This window comes from Mesocricetus auratus, unplaced genomic scaffold (assembly GCF_017639785.1).
Source record: "Mesocricetus auratus isolate SY011 unplaced genomic scaffold, BCM_Maur_2.0 Super-Scaffold_100045, whole genome shotgun sequence".
NCBI classification, from domain to species: domain Eukaryota; kingdom Metazoa; phylum Chordata; class Mammalia; order Rodentia; family Cricetidae; genus Mesocricetus; species Mesocricetus auratus.
In genome coordinates, this window is record NW_024429222.1 from 3,030,923 (window position 1) to 3,049,358 (window position 18,436).

Consider the following 18,436-nt stretch of genomic DNA (forward strand, 5'->3'; position numbering starts at 1 on the left):
CAAGGTCTCACGGGTGTCATTACAATCATTCTTGCTCCACTTTGTGGTGGCAATGGTCATGTTAAATCTAAAGGAAACAGCTACGATACCTTAGGCAGAGGGGAGCCATCCAATGCCCAGCTGTATCCTGGGCAAAGTTAGCCGTGGGGGAGCAGCCTGGACTGGGTCTGCAGCCAAACACCCATGAAGGAAGCAAGTTGCCTACAGAACCAAAAGCAAATGCCTACAAATGCCAACTTCTCAACCCCTTGACTATATGGATGTGAGGCTCCCGTGGTAAACGTAACTCGGGGTGCTGATTAGCTGACCTTACCTTACAGAGATGGTTCTGGATTACCTGGAAGGTCTCTGGAGCCCCCCGGTCTTTAAGTGAGTAAAGGGGAGGGGAGGGGAGCCAGAGTAACCCTGTATGAGAACAAGCCAGCCCACTGCTGCTGGGGTTGCAGACACATGAGTGATGAATACAGTGACTATACTGAGTGGCAAAAGTGCCACCACCTCCATCTTTATCCTACATGTCTATCGGACCTCTGACCACCAGAGCAATAGGGTGACTTAGTGTTGGTTTTCTTCTTCTTCTTCTTTTATGTACATGAGTGTTTTACCTGCATCGATGTAGTTGCACCATTGGAACTTGAGTTATAGATGGTTAAGAGCCGCCATGTGGGTGCTAGAACTTCAACCTGGGTCCTTTGAAAGAACAGTAAGTGCTCTTAGCTGCTACGCTATCTCTCCAGCCCCAGACTTTGTGTTGTTTACATAAGGATTTTTCACAGTGGCAATAAGAAACAGTGCAACTCTGGGTAGCAGGAGTGGGGTGCCGCCAGAAAGAACACTTGGCGATAAGAAAGTGACTCAGGAGCTGGACAGTGACCATGAGCTGAAAAAAAAAAAAACCTCAGAGGAACGATTTCTCTGTAAAGAGTGGGCAGCCTTGTGCAGGTAAACTGAAATACTGGTATGGGTAACTGTTGATGCAAACTTGGAAGGAGGGGAGCAACATTTTCCTGAAAACTAAAATCCCTTTCCACAAAACCTAACCCAGCATGAGCCAGGGGCTGGGGCACTAGACTTACAAGGATAGTGCTTGCCAAGAAGAACCATGCTCTCAGAAACTGAAGGAGAAGGACGCCAGAGGTAGGAGCGTCCCCCACGGCACGGGAGGAAGAACCTACAATGGGAAAATGCAAATGCCTGCTGGGCTTCCTAGCAGAGTGCTGAAGGTGATTCCTGGTTTCTTCTTGGAGCTAACAACAAGGAAAGAGAAAGAGACTAAAGACAGAAATGTGCAAAAGGAATCAGGATGCATCCTTGGGAAACTCTCGAATTGTAAAAAGACCTTCACTTTTAGGAAAGCATGCTGCTACAGAGAAACAGCCAAGGGTATGGCTGTGGTCTCTGCTATCACCTCAGGAAAATCAAGAGGTCACTTCTGAGTCACACAGAAGGCTTTTCTAAGAGATGAAGGGCGTGACTCCCAGACCTTCCCCAAAACAAAACAGAGTGTCTGGGAGGTTAGGAGCATTGTTCTTGAGCCATCTCAGCAGAACCCAAAGGCAGAGGCAGGATTCTCTAGACTGAAAGAGCCTCTTGTCTTGAAGGGCAATTCCCCATGAAATACACGAGAGCCACAAGGGCCTTGAAAGTTTTATACCAGCAGGGGGGAGGGGAGAGAGGGAGAGAGGGAGAGAGGGAAAGAGGGAGAGAGGGAGAGAGGGAGAGAGGGAGAGAGGGAGAGAGAGAGAGAGAGAGAGAGAGAGAGAGAGAGAGAGAGAGAGAGAGAGAGGGAGAGGGAGAGAGAGAGAGAGAGAGAGAGAGAGAGAGAGAGAGAGAGAGAGAGAGAGAGAGAGAGAGAGAGAGAGAGAGAGAGAGGAGAAAAGTCCTATAAGCAGGATGCGAGAAAGCAGAAGCACTCAGCTGCAAACGTGCTACCTTTTGCAGATGGAAAGGGTGACTCGGGCGGTGGAAGCTCAAGCCCAGGGAGCATGGAGCCATGAGCTGTCAGGGATGATGTCACTACTGGACCAGGCTCAGGCCTGGCACTGTATAACGATACACAAGGATTCCCTCTCTAGCTGTTTCTTTGCTGTCTTAAAAGACGCGCTCAGACAGACATGTCTGTGAGGGTCTCAGGCGCTCTAACAGCCAGTAGATGAAGACTGCCTGGTTACGGGAGCATCAGCAGTGGTGTCTCAGCTCTGTGCTCCCTCCCGGTTTGGATGTTTTTCCATTCAGGACATTTGGTTGAACCTGCTCTATACCCCATGTTTCTTAGGGTGAGGAAAGTACCCACCTACCCTTGGGTTCCTGTGGTGGTATCTACCTAACCTCTATTTATTCAGGATTATCTGTTTACACTCTAAAAACACTTTTGGCTAATTTTAAAAAATATTTTGAAAGGAAGAAAAAAGAAAAGGAAAATCCCTTTTATGCCAGGGGTCATGACTTCGTTTTTCTAAATTGATAGATTGGAGTATGTTAAAGGACAAGGCCCTGGTCACAGAAAGTCAAAAGGCCACACCAAGGAAAGGGATGGGGCTAGCTGGGGTATGGGGGGACATCTCAGTAACCTACAAACCCACCATGACCAACTTGGTCCCACCTGAAATCTTGAATTAGAATCATGTTTTCACCAAACATAGCTGCAGCTACAACTTGCCCATCCCTTCCCTAAGGGAGTTCAGAGTCTTTCTGGAAATGGTATCATCATTGTCCCCAATGAGACTGCAGCAAGGAAAGACAGGAGCATTCTCTCCTCGGGGTGAAAGTCTGTAGGGCGGGGACGGGCATGCAGAGGCCAGCTGGGGGAATCACTCTGGTTGTCAGAGGAGGGGAGTCCCACCTCTGCCTCACCACACAGGTACACCTGGCACATAACTCGAGCCCTTCCAGTCCCCAGACAGAATGGCAGCCACTCCCTTTTCCTGCTACCTCTGGGTTGGAACAGCAAAGTGCTGCCATCGAGAGCCTTAATAAGCCTCCCAAAGAGTCAGGCTTAAAGAAACAAAATGTGTTTAATCCCGGCACTCAGGAGGCAGAGGCAGGTGAGTCTCTGTGAGTTCAAGGCCAGTCTGGTATCCATTGGGAGTTCCAGGTTAGTCAGGTCTACACACTAAGACCTGTCTCAAAAACAAAATAAAACAAAATGAAATAAAGAAACTAAGACAACTATAGGGAGACAGCAGAGCCCTGTACTAAATGTACACACAGGCTTGCCCTGGACTCAGAAGGGCCGCTGCTCTTCAACAGTGTGACCCTGGGCAAGCGACTGCACCTCTCTGAGACGATGTAGGATGGGGTAATGAAACTGCCACCTTGCGGAGTGGTTCCTGCATTTGTGTTACAAAAGCTGGCAAAAGAAAGCGAAGGAGGAGGGGGCCAGGGAGATGGTTCAAAGGCTAACAGCACCGGCTGCTGTTGCAGAGGACCTGGGTTTGGTTGCCAGTACCGAAGTGGTGGCTCACAACCATCTGTGACTCCAGTTCCAGGGGATGCAGCACCCTCTTCTGGCCTCTTTGGATACGCACAGCATACATAGCTATAGACAAAGCAATCATATACATAAAAGGAAATGAAGAAAGGGGGCCCTGAGTCGCCTAGGCAGCGACTGCCTATCTGGAACCTGCCACTGGAGTGACGGCACCGATGGTGCATTTGCTTCTGCAGGTGCCCTGGAATGAGTTCAATGGCTGCCAAAACGGTGGGCATCCCAGGAGAAAGCCCAGATTCCCATCTAGCAGCTGTCCCCCTTCACGTGCAAAGGAGGTCACCTCATGAATGAAGGAATTAAGAGGGGGCAACCCAAAGCCTATGATGAAGCAGGAGAAACGGCACCGAGGCCTCGGGTCACCATAGCCCTCCCCCATAGCCCTCTCCCCACCGGCCGTTTGTAGGCTGGGCAGTTATCGGGCACTTTGGGAAGACCAATGGGTTTACAAATCACCTCTGAGTGTCTTTCAAAGGTCTCCCTTCCCTCCTGGCCATCCCTGGAGGAGGCGGCAAAGCCCAAGGGGCACACCCCGTGGTACAGCTGAGCCATGGCTCTCCTTCTGACCAAGGACCCTTGCTTCCCAGAATGCTCAAACCCAGGAAGTTCCCCTCATTGGTCCTTGTGGCCTAGACCCAGAAAGCACTGCATTCCCAGCAGCTGACCAGACAGCAACTGGGCTTGCCCCAGTTCTGACTCCATTACATCCCATTCATGTAACCTTATGCAAAGTTTCATTATGCTGCCTTAGTTTTACAGATAAAACTCAGTTTCCTCATCTGTAAAATGGGGGCATTGACAGTCTTTAGTGCGGTTATTCTACAGATGAAATTAGTGTTACCCACGATCTGTGTTTTCTAGGAGGTGAGGAGATATTGCTGCTGGATGGTCACAGAGTAGAGAGATAGCTTAGGCAGTTTCAATGGCCAAGAGACAGTGAGGAATAAGTATCCCTGAGCCCTTGTGGCTAGCAAAGAGGAACTGAGTTGAGGACCACAAATCACCCCGCAGACGCTGGTTTTCAAGGCAAAAGAAATGACCTGCACTGAGGCTAGATGTAGTCCTGACTTGCAACCCCAGGACACCATCTGAGAGGCACCTTTGACACCATCTAGCCCAACACACTCATGACAGATGGCAAAGTCAAAGCCCCAGCAGCCCTGAGATGGCTTGTACCCCACCCACAGTACCGCATGGCACCGGGGAGGCTGCCAGTCCCAAGGCCTCCAGACTCACAGAGCAGGGCCAGAGGCGGTGTCATCTTGCCCCTTAAAGCCTCCGACCTGGCAGAACACACGGCCTGCTGGCTACACCATTCCTTAGACAAATTTACTTAGCACTGATATTGTAACTGCAATCACATTCGAATTTTATCACAGAAATTAAACAGACTATGGAAAAGGAGAAGAAGAAAACAGCACTCATCAACTCACAGAGGGCTGGCTGTGATTGAGCTTGCTAAAGAGGAGTGTCGGAATCAATCCTGTCAGTAAGGGAGATGGCTCCCTAATCTGCCTGCCAGGATTCCCCAGACGCTGGGCGCTGGTAGTCCAGGGGTCCCTGCAAACCACACTGCTCTGCTCTGCTTGCTGGCTTGCACAAGGAGCCAGCACCCTGTCAAGGCCAGTGCACAGGGCGCCCTGCTGACTAGAGAAAAAAACAGCATGCTTTCGGCTTGAATCACTGTTTTTCTTCACTCCCTTTGGAGATCGGCAGAGCCCGCATTCGGCCACGTTCATGGACCTGGGACTGCAGACAGCTGCACTCTAATTACATGTAAAGTGTACCAAAACATCCCTTTTATCACAGACTGGAAATCTGTTAGCATCTGTCTCTCCTTTGTTTCTTCCACAAGATACAAGCTTGTTTCTACATTTTTCTCACCTGTAGCGGTGATTAAAATTCATTATAAATGAAAGGAGTGAACAGAGAAACAAGTTCCTCTGTGTACCGTTCTAAACTCAAATTAGAAACAGCTGTTTGCTAATTCATGCAGCGATGTTTTGTCGTGCTCTGTGAATCAATAATAACTCACCCTATTGCTGCGGAAATTTTTGGATAATCCATATATTTAACGCGGCATCGGGTTCTCCAGACAGAGAAAGCTCTTAGCAAAGCAGGCAGGCGGCAGGGGGACTTAGACTGACACTCTGGAGGCAGCTCCCATAGCCCCACCCAGATAACCTCAAATCCAAAGCCACCTGGCACTGCCACCTCCAGAAGGAACCCTTGAAATGGTCTTATCCCCATGTTTTCTCTGGAACCACACAGAAAGTGGGGGGGGGGGAGGAAGGAAGGAAAGAAGGAAGGAAGGAAGGAAGGAAGGAAGGAAGGAAGGAAGGAAGGAAGGGAGATGCAACTCTGATTAAACAGCAACCACATACGTTCTCCAGCCGCTGGAGGGAACGGCAAAATTAAAAGTCTAATTGGTACCCAGAACAATTTAAAATAATTAAGTATAGGTGAAGCTTTCCATGAGAAAACAATCCTTGGGTTGAGATTAGGAGTGTTTGGATAGCATTTCTACCCTTGCACGAGTCTGGAAGTCAGACTTGCTCACTGTCTGGAAGCCCACAGAAGCCTTGGGAGGCAGGCGGGTGTATGCCCTTGCACCAGCTCCTGGGACAAACACGCAGCAAGCAGAACTGCGTCCCCTGAGGCGATGGAGGGAGCAGACGGGCCCATCTCCTCTGCAGGGAAGGAGGTAGCGGACCCTCTGAAGGCCTCTGCTTACTCCATCTCGACCAACACAAGCTTTCCTTCTAGACACTGCCTCCAGGAAGCCCTCCCCAATGGCATCTGCCATCTCCTGGTGTCCCTCCTTAGCCTCAATAAATAAACCGCTTGTCTGTATATGAATGTCTGAGGTCCCCTGTGTACCTTGCACCTTTTTGGCTTTGGGGCGTGGTCACACTAATCTCTCTCTGTGGCCAGGACAGTGCCACACTCTTCATAAGCTTTACATAGGGGACTCTCCACCGCCATCCTGGGCCATGGCCACTTTCAGTATGACCCTAGTTTACAGCTTAGAAATTTGGGACTCAGGGAGTTCAGGGTCCGAGGTCCATGGCACTTGACTGGAATGACCTCTGGTTTATGCAGAAAGACTACAATTAATTGCACAGCCTCTGTGTCCAGGCCATGGTGCTCACCAAGGGTGCCCTCTACTGGCCATGTAACCGGCCCTGCGGCTCAGGGCCCAGTTCTGCCACCACCCCCCAACATCCCAAAGAGCCCCAGTGTAAAATGATCAGGCCACAGACCCTCACTTAGGGTTCACTTGAATCTTCAGAGGACAGTGGTTCAATGCCCCTGGGCTCCATAGAGTCCAGACCCAGAGTTTTCCCTAGGGAGGTCCGTGTTATTATACGGCACCAACCATAGACAGGATCAGACAAACACAGCAAGGCATTTTGAGAGGCAGGAAGTTCTCAAATTGGGATCTGAGGAACAGGTAGGTTTGCCAAAGACTTTCTCCAAAACATGGGGCACCTGGCTTGGTGATGACTGGAGGGGAGTGTCCAAACGCTGTTAGTGGCATGCATACTGAAATAGTGACTGCCCCTCAACCCCGTTCTGCAGTCTTGGGGAAGAGGAAGTAATGCTTTATATGCACTGTCTCTGACCTCTTCACGGAAGAAGACAAGATCCAGACTGGGCATTCTAGAAGGTTCTTGGCTGCTATGATAATAGGATCATGGGATCTCTTTGATTTTGTTTTTCATTTCCTTTGCATGTTTCAAGAGTCTCACCATGTAGCTCCGGCTGTCCTGGAACTCCCTTCAGAGATTGGGCTGGCCTCAAACAGAAATCCACCTGCCTCTGCCTCCCAAGTGCTGGGATTAAAGGCAGGCGGTGGCGCCACTACGCCCACATGTTTTCCGTTTACTTTTAAGTTCCCCATCAATTTAGAGCAAATGGTGTTGGGTTCCACTTAAAACAATGAAGTGAATGAATATGTCTAAGTGAGAAAAGTGGGAGGCCCCAGGGGGAAATGCCACTTGAGTCACAGCAGCAATACCAGGGTCCAAAGGCTGCGAAACTCCCAGAAGAGGTGAGCACAGGACCAGAAAGTGAAGAAGGCTCAGGAGAAAGTGGAATAAAGCCGGGCGAGCACACACTGCCCCAAGGTAGCGAGCTGGCAGGTGATGAGCCATGGGAGGAAGTTCAGAGGATGCAAGGCCAGAGGGTCAATACCATGAATATCAAGCATAGAAGCCCAAAAGTACCATCCACGGTACCTCGTAGCCACCACGACACCAGAACAACAAACTAGTCCTTATTGGGCTCCAAATGACTCCAGTTCTGACCAACAAATGCTGCTGCTAAGAAATCCCCAAGCTGTGCGCAGAACCTACTTCCACACTATCTAACTAGAGGGGTCTGGGGTTGGTACTGGATCTTGTTACCCAAGGGACAAAACATCACTTAACAGAAGTGCCACCGCTAAGGATCTCTAGTACACCCAGAGAGGGGACACACAATCCCTTAGCCACTTCCCTCCCAGCAGCCAGCATTTCCCTCCAGTCTTAGAATGAATCACCATGTCCCCTGTCTGTATAGAGAAGCCAGGGTGACCCAAAAGACACACACTGGGTCACAGAAGGATCTGTTCTCTCAGAAGGAAGTGAGGCAGCTGGACAGTTCCAGAACCAGCAAGTGGAAGTTAGTCTCAAGGGCACTCTAGGGTGGAAGACACACTATTCCATTTTCCCCCAAGTCCACCTCACCTTTCCAGCACAGAGCATATAAACCTGAAGCCATAATGGACACTGGGGTACAAGGTGGCCCTAAATCTCTATTTATTAGCATCCAAGGTAAGTCCCCCACTCGCAAAGACAAGAACCCCATCCACCAGCTTCACCAGGGACTAGAGTCAACATCATTTTATTTACTGGGGTTGCTTAGGGCTCTCATTTTTCATACAGGATCTCACTCTATAACCCTGGCTGACCTGGCATTCGATATGTAGACAAAGCTGTCCCTGAAATCAAAGAGATCCACCTGCCTCAGTCTCCTGAGTGCTGGGATTAAGGATGAACTTCTGATACCCCTGCCTCTACCTCAAGTGCTAGCACTACAGACCCCGGGCAAATCAAAGGCTGTGACTCCCAGCCTGCACCTGTGCAGACTGCAGTGCCTTCTCGGCAGACTATACACATCTCTGGAGGAGAGAGCAATGAGGTCCCCTGGCCCATTTTGCCCTACCATGCCTGTGGCTGAGGGTTTCCAGACCCTAATGGGACCAATAACACAGGCTGTCAAGACAGTCTTTCCCCACCCCAGGTGCAGCCCAGTCCTTTCCCCCACCCCTCTGTCAGCAAGGCATTCCTGGGCAGACATGGATGAAGCCTGGATCCTGAACCCTGAAGGAGAGCATTAGTGATAGCAGAGTGTGTGGCCAGCATAGCTCGGCTCCTCCAGGGAGCACACGCGTGAAGAGGTGTGCCCATTAAGGGCCTAGGTATTGCGAAGAAAGAGACAACTCTGCTCCCAGTCTGCTGAAGCCACAAGGCTCCATTCCAGCAGCCCTCCACAAGAGACCATTGAAGGGCTCTCTGGGCTCACAGAAGGTACCTGAGGGAGGTCACAGGCAGGGCATGGGGAGGGGCCTACACAGGTCCTGGTCCCTGAAGCACCACACTAGGGGCCAGGCCAGACAATGTCAACTCCTCAACATTACACTGTCCTCTTCAGGTCTGGGCATCCCCAGAATACAGCATAAGTGACTCCTGTCTGTGCTTCTTACCCAGCTACACCAGAATTTCCTAAGTTCCCTGGGTGTGGGAGAAACATCGGGCCAGACTCTCCTGGCTCTTCTACAAACCACAGCTGGCTCATGTAAGTTTCCTACCGGAGATGTAGACAGACGTGACAGGTGGAAAGTACCTCTCGGCAACTCTCCGCGGCCAGTGTGGACCCACTTCCCAGAGGGACACACTGAGAGGTTCAAAGACCAAGGTTCCACCGTCACAGCAGTGATTCCTTGGACGAATCATTGTGGCTTCGGTTGTGGCTACACTGAACAGTCTGAGGGTCAGAGTTTGATGTCCCAACCCCAAAACACCTACAGGTCTCTCCCCTCTCAAAAAGCAGGGCAGTTAATACCCACAAGATGATTCCAACGGAAAAGAGCCAGGGAGCCAGTGGTCACCCAAAAGGACATTCATAGTCATGCTGCCTAGAATTAAGGTCCAGCAAAATGTAGCCTGGTGGGCTGCGATTACACGCCAAAAGGGCTTGCCCCTCCCTCCCGCCCCCGGGCCACAGAATCTGAACCACATCCTTGCCTCAGGCTCCAGGGTCAGGAAGCCTGTCCAAAGCATGTGCCTAAGGTGGCACTGTGTGTGTTGTCGTGTGGGTAGGTGGCAGTCACTTCTAGCAGTGACCCGTCCTGCTTAGATCTGCATACTGGAGTCACTAAGAGGCCGTTTGCAGGATCTGTGCCTGGTACTACAGTTCTTCAGCTTGGCCTTTAAATGGCCACAGGTGTGACGGTGCCACCTGCCTAAGGCCAGTCCTAAATCATTACATGGATAAAATTGATGTGTTGCTTTCATAATACCCATTAAAATGAATACATTGTAACCAAAACCAAATGTACGAATTGTTCAAAATTGGGTTCTGCATTCTTACAAATGGCCTCGGTGAAATCCTGGAATGCCCTCTGCCCTAGCTCTGGGACTATTCCCCTCCCCTCTCCAACACACAAGCGACGCACAGCCAATGGCATACCACTCCCAACAGAAACAGGGGAGAGAGAGGAGGTGGCTAGACTCTGAAAAGATGGGGCATGGAAGAGGAGAGATGGGGAGCCAGGGGCTCTAAGATGTGCTAGTGCCAGCCCACAGCTACCCCGCAATCCCCATTCAGCCTTTGTGCTCAGCAGAGAAAACTTTCATTTTCTCCATATTTTCATCTTGCAGCCTTCAGAAAATCCTCCACCATGGGCTTTACTGCTGAGCTGTCGAGCTTCTGGGACAGAAGGATTGATGGTTGCCCCACCCCACCCAAGTGGGCCCCACCACGCACTGTGTGTCGGGGATTTGAACAGTTCATCTTAGGTATTTTGCTTGTTTGGGTGCACTGGGGCTATGTCTTTCTTTCACCAGGCACATTTTAGGGATGAGGAAACCGAGGCTCAGTGAGTGACATGAAAGACGCTTTTGGTACCACTTGCATATATTATGTTCTGGGAAAATGAGGCTCCTGAGGTTGCAGGGGCATGACCTTCCCCAGTACGGAGCCCAGAAGGGTGTGGGTATCCACCTGCCTGCTTGCATGAAATTCTGGAGTCACTGGGTCTGAGTGCCATCTACCCCCCACCCAGACACTACCAGGTCCCCCCGGTGCCTGCTGCAGAGCAGCCCCTGGGCATCGGCTGAGTGCGGTACCATCACGCCTTTCCACAGAGCCGACTGATGCCGGGGATGGTGCTGCACGCACCTTACTTCTTGACAACACTGCAGTCTCAGTGCTTCTCCTGGGCCGCATCTCCCAGTGGGCTGCAAGGATTCTCACAGGTACTCTGCGTTCAGACCTGTCTTCAGACAGCTTAGGTAAACAGGCAGGGCTCTCCTGACTCCTGAACCCCCACAGGTACCTGGCAAAAATTCCAATGGATAGCTGATGAATGAATGAATGATTGAATGAATGATTGAATGAATGAATGATTGAATGCATTAATGACAGTGCACGTGACCCCCGAATCTACAAGAAGTAGTTGATGACTAAGGTATGAGTGGATGTATGGGTGGGTGGGTGAATAAATCATTACAGTCTGGGGCTTGGTCCAAAGAAGGCATTTTATATTTATGGTATGAATGAATACCTGTATGCAAGAATGAGAAAATGAACAAATTATGGATAAATAATATTTACCACAGAGAAGACACAAGCAGCTAGTCAAGATGGACCCTGTAAGATGGAGGCTGAGGAGTTTTGACCTTGACTATTCAGACAGCCTGGGCCCAAGGGGTCTGCCCTGAGAAGAGTCCCTCCAGCTGCCAAGTGTGGGACTCCCACACTGGTGGCAGAATGCAATTAGAGCAGTCTTCTGTGTGACCTGTACTTGCCTTCTCTTATTTAAAAAAGGCAGGGGTGAGCAAGGGCAGTAAGGGGGTGGTGGGGACATGGGGGGGGAGGGGGCGCAGAAGGAACAGCTCCACCGCTGACCAAAGCCTGAATCCCTAGAGAAATATCGTTAAAACAAGAATCACCAGGCAGAGAGGGGGCTCTTATTTGTTCAAACCAGAGCAGAGCAGCCTTAATAAGATAATAAGCGGAGATTCCCTCCTCTTAAAGAGACAGACATGGCGTGAGGTTGAGAGGCAGGGCACATGTTTTCCTGGGAAAGCCACTGAAGCAGTTGCCTCTCTGTACTGCACACACTGGAGGCTCAATGTATACGAGGGTGAATGTGTGCGTGCCACAGACATGTTCCATGTGACTCCCATTCAGAAACATGCTGACTTACTAACCCGCACCCCAAACAAGTGAGCCCTCTACAGGAACACGGTAAAGCAAACCCTGACACACACATCTTCCCAGGAAAGAGCTGATCCAGTGCAGTGGTTATCACCCCACCCAGCCAGGACTTGGCCTGATGGACTGACACTAGACTGGGTACTTCTGACTCATCCTGCAGGCTCTCTACAGCCATTCACCCAAATACCCAGAGTTCCAAGCCCGTGCCACACTGTTCCTGCAGGGGATGCATCTGGGCATCAGGACAGAGCCAGAAAGCCTAGATTCGAATCTCAGCTCCAGCTCTGGCCAGCTGTGTGGACCGGGATATGTTACAGAACCACTCAGCAACTCACCAAGAGGATGATGGATGGGGACAGCCCCCATCTCTCTGGCTGCAACAAATTGGTGAACCATCCTGGTCCAACACCTGGCACTAGGAAATACTCAATGCACCTATGATGGCTTAATGCGTCCAGATAAGGGGTAGCCTGAGTGGAGACTGCCTGGAAGACCCCTACTGCATAGCAAGGTGACTAAGCAAACCATGTCCCCGATCACTCTTCCCATGAACATCTTCAGTTTATCACCTCTTCACCCACACCCCGCCCCAGTAACATCCTGTGAAAGAGAAAGCCAAGCCTGCTGTCTTGACACTGAGTCCCAATACAAAACCTGAACATATAAGGACCCCTGAAGGAGATGCAGCTCGCTCTCTCTCTCTCTCTCTCTCTCTCTCTCTCTCTCTCTCTCTCTCTCTCTCTCTCTCTCTCTCTCTCGTTAAACCCCTTCAGCAACTGGATTTGGTCTCTTCCAATGACAGAGAACCTGTTCCCCTCTCAACCCTCTTAACATGCAGGAAGAAAATATTTTATCATGAGCCCTAAAAGAACAATTGCTTGAGGACAGGAATAACAGATACCCAGATACCCTGATGACAATTATCCTTCAAGAAAAAAGACAATGAGTCACCTGTTGCCTGGAAGCCATTTTTAAAGTGACACTGCAATTTGCACTAGTCTACTCCTTCAGTGCCTCCTCTGCCAGCCTGTCCAAGGCTCTGGGGACAGGGCGTGATCACAGCCAAGTCCTTGCCCTCAGCACGCTTTCAGCAGAACAGGAGGGGATCCAGTTTTCAGCTGAACACAGCAAGGAAGGCACCACCTGATGGACACAGAAGGAGCAGGAGACGAGTGGAGGAGGAGGCACCATTCATTCTGCACAAGTGACAAGGTGGCATGACAGCTGAGCAGACGCTTTAAGCCGGCACAGAGACAGACAGGGCAGCATCTGAGGAGGAGCATTCCAGACAGAGGGTTCGACATACGCGCTCACCAAAACCCAAGCAAGCCAATGTGGAGGCGTTTTGTGAGACAGCAGCATGGGAAGTAGAATAAGCGGAGGGGCTGGAGTAGGGCTCACAGACCAAGGGACTCCAGGGTCAGCAAGCCCTTAGTGGTACCCAGCTCTAAAGGCACAGAGATCAGGTATGCAAACCAGAGGGGCCGGGGATGAAGGGTACTGTTGTTCTGTCTTTAGACAGCACAAGCCAAGCTGTGCCCAGATCCCTACAGAAACCAACTCACTGTGTGACCTGATGCTGCTCTCTCACCCTCTCTGGTCTTAGTTTTGGCAACAGCTCATCAGGGCTGAGTATCCTCCACGCAGGCGCTGGCAGGACCCCGGAGTCCTCAGAGTCTGCTGTTCCATGCAAGATGCACCCACCATTCCTCTACCCCACTGCGCCATGCTTACACCCATGCCAGCAACACCACACAGGATTGGTACTCCTGCCAAAATAGCTATTAACCCAGTAGCCAATAATAACACGTTATCCTATCAATTTGCTGCTGAAATGCTGTGTAATTGCAGAACCGAAGTTTGCCATCTCGGTAGCCTAGTTACGACATAAACAGAAAGGACCTCACCAGTCCCCTCCTGAGGAGAACAAGTGGCTGGCCAGGAGCAATCCTCACTTCCCACCCCCACTCACCTCTGGCAACGCCCCAGGAACCCGTCCAGAGACCTGGCTTTTTATCCTGCAAGCATGCCACCCCTCCGAGCAGAGAGGGCAGCATCGTATGGGCCATGCTACTTTGTGAGCAGCAAGGTCAAACCCAGAAGCCAGCACTCCCTCAGCTTCCTGGCTGGCAGTAGGTCCAAAGGTCCAAGAGACACTCAGGGGTACCCAAATTCAGGAGCACACAGACAAAAGAGACACAAGCCAGGGATCCTCTAAGGGCAGGGGCAACAAGAAGCTAACAGAGAGAGGCAAGAACGGAAGGACAACAGAGAACCAAGAGCATGGTGTTAGACCCCGAAAGCAGCAGCATCCTGAAGGCTGTCCCATTCCCAAAACTCAGAGCCCCAAGCAGGTCTGACACTGGCCAACAGTCTCTCCTTGGCAGACAGTCTGCTCATTTTACCCCCCTTGCCCCAAAACCCAGTTCTCTTCCTTCTGGATTTGATACACAGCAGACATTCCACTCCCAACAAGCTGGGAGCCTCCAATGGGACTTGGCATCCTGTGCAGACTGTGGCCTGATGGATCCGTCCTTCCCTCTTCCCAGGGTCAGTCAGTCCGTGCCTCCCCTCCCACACACCCCACCCTTACCTCTCCCCATGCTCACCAGGGTGCCCAAAAGGCAAGTGGTTGGTGCCAAAAGGACCAGAACTGAGCCCGCGTTCCCAGCACTGGAGGCAGGGCAGGCGAGGGAGAGACAGGCACTTCCCACTGGCCCACGGGTGACCTCAGCCATGGGATGCATCTCCACCCGCCCTGCCTGGCCAGCCCAGGAAGGCTGGGTTGAGGGTGTGCTGCTCCTGCTGCGGACTTGGCGGGGAACCCAGCTAGTGGGGAGAGGAAGAGGCTTGGGAAAGGAGGGGCAGCAGATGGAGAGGGAGAAGACTGAGCAGGCCAAGCTCAGGCCACATGGCCAGATGTTGGCTCAGTGGAGGCCCAGACCCTCGGGGTGCCAAGGAAGCTCTGTCTTAGGAAACCACAGAGGAGGAAGACCTGAGCTTGGGGCTGAAGTAAGAACTAAAGACAGGCAGCTAAGGGGCTCAGTCACGTCCAGTCAGCCAGCCCAGGATGGGGGACAGCCTTTCGGAGGCCCCTGGGTGGAGTGGGGGGGGGGGTGCTGTCTGCGGCAAGAGCACTCAGCAAATGAAAACCAGGCCTGGAAACTGGCTGGTCGCTGTTCAGCTCCAGGGAGACCCGCTGCTGGCTAGGGTGCCCAGCCAGAGCAGAAGGTGGTGTTCACATTGCAAGGGCAGGGAGGGGACCCAGCTGCTGACGCAGGGCTGGACAGCTACTGCTAAACCGTACAGTCATTCATCTCTGAGTACCTTTTGTGGTTGGTACATTTCGCCCAAGGTCCACTTGGTCTAATGTGCTGTTTAAAAGCTAAATAAATATAAAAGGGAAGGAAAAACACTAAAGGTGTGATTTTCTTCCCTCTGCAAGGCTGTCAGGCAGGTTCTCGACAGAGCTGGGCTGGAGGACTGGAATCAGGACAGCCAACCAGGAGTGAATATGGTGGGTACCCCATCATCACAGTATGGTGTGTAGGTGTATCCTCTCCACACAACACGGACGGAGTACCGGATGGAGTACCTCCCATCTCCTTAGAGAAAGGAGACTGCCTGTTGCACACATCCATGGCCAACAGCTCATAATGGGTGGGATCCCAGGTCCTGACACACTGAGCTAGGCACATGGCAGGCCCAGCTCTGCATCTGTACACATCTGCACATACGGATATATAGATATGTGTAGGTATGCACATGGATGCCAATCACTCATCCACTCATCCGGTCTTGCAACAGAGGTTCATGGCCTGCAGCTGACAGCTGCCAAGTACCTTGGTGTTAGAGGCAAGAGGATGAACCCCAAAGGTTGTGGGGGTGACAGACACGGAAGAGTACTTGGAACTATGATGGAACCAGGGCCCTACAGGGGTGCTGGGAGGTACGCTGGCAAAAGCAACCTCTGTGTGGAACCCGGCAGGTAAGACTTGCCAGGGTGAACAGAGCCCTGGGAGCCTTCGCACCAAGGCCAGGAGATCGAAGCCCTTGAAAGCCTGGAGTGGGCCTCACTCAGCTCCTCCTCCCGCTCCTCCGCCCCTCGACCATAGTGGGTAGCCCACGCCTAACCCCAGCTCAACACAGCGGGCCCCATGGCCCCTCAGGAGGCCATTCCCACTGAGGCATGGCCAAGCCCTCATTCCTAGCATTAGTTCTTGTTAAAAATGTTTTTTGTTATGTTTATTTTTAAGGGAGGATAGAAAGAGAAAAGGAAAACCTGAGGTCTTTTTCTTCAGTAGTGGTGTGGGGGTGGGTAAATAAATAGAGCTTGGAGAAAAGGGCCTGGAAAGGTCTCAGCATCTGTAACCACTGAACAAATTAAAATTAGCTCATTTAATCAGTGCCTAATGGCCTGCTGTCCCGAGTGGGCCCCAAACACAACAAACTTCACAGCAAAAAGGAGAGCGGACCGATGTCGGTTTATCATGAGGTCAAAATACACAGACGGCTGCAGTCCAAGTGAACTGGGGAGAGGGAATGTAGCCCCCCAGATTTTGGGTGGCCCCGGCCTCTCTTCTGGGTCTCTTTGAACAGAACTGTTCTTTGGCTTCTGTTCTAATTATCTAAATGTGTGTGACTGTGTTCCACCAAGTGTTTCAACCAGCAGAGGAGGTAACTCAGCCCCACCATATATTACCGGGCCCCTAGTTCAAGTCCTGAGCCTTGACCCCAGCCTGAAGCATGCATACACACACAACCACCTACACACATGCACAGTTGGGTACACAGTTCTCGGACATGGGCACATGCATGCAGTTACATATGCATGGTCACACACATACACACACACATAGCACAGAGTGACACACCACATGTGGGTGCATGTGTGCACAGTTATCTCAGTCCCTCCATCCCTGCCTAACAGCTGGAGGCAGGGGCGGCCCAGCTGGCCAGAACCCCAGGGAGGACCTCTGTGAGCACACCTGAGGCCCAGGCTGGTAGCAAGGACTCTTTTTTCCCTGGAGTCATTTCTCTTCTCAACTTGCCACCTGGGCTAAGTCATTAGGGCAACTGAGGAGGGAGAACAAAGGCCAGGGGAGGGGAGAGGCCACCAGGAAGAAGGCACAGGAAGAAGTTGCTGGGGAGGGACAAGCCAGTAGCTGCTCTAGGCCCAGCCCTGAAGCAAGGCCAACTCTTTGACCAATGCCCAACTCTACAACGTTCCCATGGCCTCCAGGCCAGCCACACAGCAGCCTTGTGCTTATGCTCAGAGGCGCCTGTGGGCTCTGAAGTTGGGTGAGCACAGGATTCTACTGGGCCACTCAACATGGTGTACAATCTAAACCTCTAAAGCAGTTCATTTCTGATATGTTCCATATTAACTCTTACAAACCATGGTTGACCTCAGTTATCTGAAACACTAGAAAACAAACTGAATCTAGGGAGAACTGCTATAAATACATTAAATAAAGCATAAAAAATAGCCAGCCAAGGGCCTTTCCAATCCTTACAGTAACACTCTGCGGTCAGTTCAGTTGTCATCTCCACATTCCAAGAGGAAACTGAGGTTCTGTCCCATGAGAAGCCTGAGCTGGTCCTATGGGGTGCTAGACACAGGCAGAGTCCTCTGTCCACGTGCCAAGGCCCTGACACCAGTCTGCTTCCCCAGGCAACTGCTCTGGTCCTGCCTGCCCCATGCTGTACACGCTGCTCAGAAGTACTCCCAAAGGTGAGCTGCTAAAGGCCCAACGAGGCACTACTTTCAGACATTGCACACACAGGGGCATAGCAGATGCTGACGGCGGCTCCAGACTTCATTAGCCTTGGACCATGCAGCTCAGATGCAGATGTGCAGTCCTTTTCCGCACAGAAGTGCAGAGTCCTGAGTATTCTAGACCCCTGAGTAAGGAGATGGGCAAGAATCCCTTTCTCGTTCATCAGATTTGGAACAGTGGAAGTGGAAGGGAACTCAAGCCCCCAGGCCTTAGGAAACAGTGCCCCAGAGGTATCCAAGTCCTCCTGGGAGACTCCCACCAGACCCACCAAGCCACCATCCTTCACCAAGTGGCTCCTCCTGTGGCCTGTTATGTGGGCAACAAGTTGTTCATTTTGACACCATCAAGTTGTTCATAAAAGAGACTGGGATATAGGTTCCACCCCGTAGGTCCCTCTGAATTGACAGCAGTCCTACTTAAGGATCTCTTCCACTTAGCTAGCGTGGCCCATAGTGGCCTATGGCATGCCCCCACCCACCCACAAGGATAGCTGAGGCACAGGCAGTTGACAGAAGTGAGAACCATGTGAGGCAGCTGTGGCATGGGAAGCAGACCCCGGGGACAGCCCTTCCTTAAGCACTGCAAACAACATCTGCAGATAGCACATTATACAGGTTCCCCAGTCTGACCAGACAAACAGGTGGAGAAACTGATCTCCCTCTCACAACTTCTAACCTAGGCC

At 51.5% G+C, this 18,436-nt stretch overlaps 1 protein-coding gene across 2 annotated transcripts in view; it reads right to left on the reverse strand.

Annotated features, from left to right (window-relative positions):
- Znf423 (zinc finger protein 423) overlaps positions 1–18,436 on the reverse strand; it is a 240,012-nt gene that overhangs the window by 128,836 nt on the left and 92,740 nt on the right. Inside the window, exon 1 of one of the 2 annotated variants that reach the window (XM_040735289.1) lies at positions 14,584–15,030. The exons of the other annotated variant lie outside the window; for it this stretch is intronic. The gene's annotated coding sequence lies outside the window, so the exon portion shown is untranslated. Of the gene's footprint in view, positions 1–14,583; positions 15,031–18,436 lie in introns of those variants that run through there. 2 annotated transcript variants of the gene reach the window in all.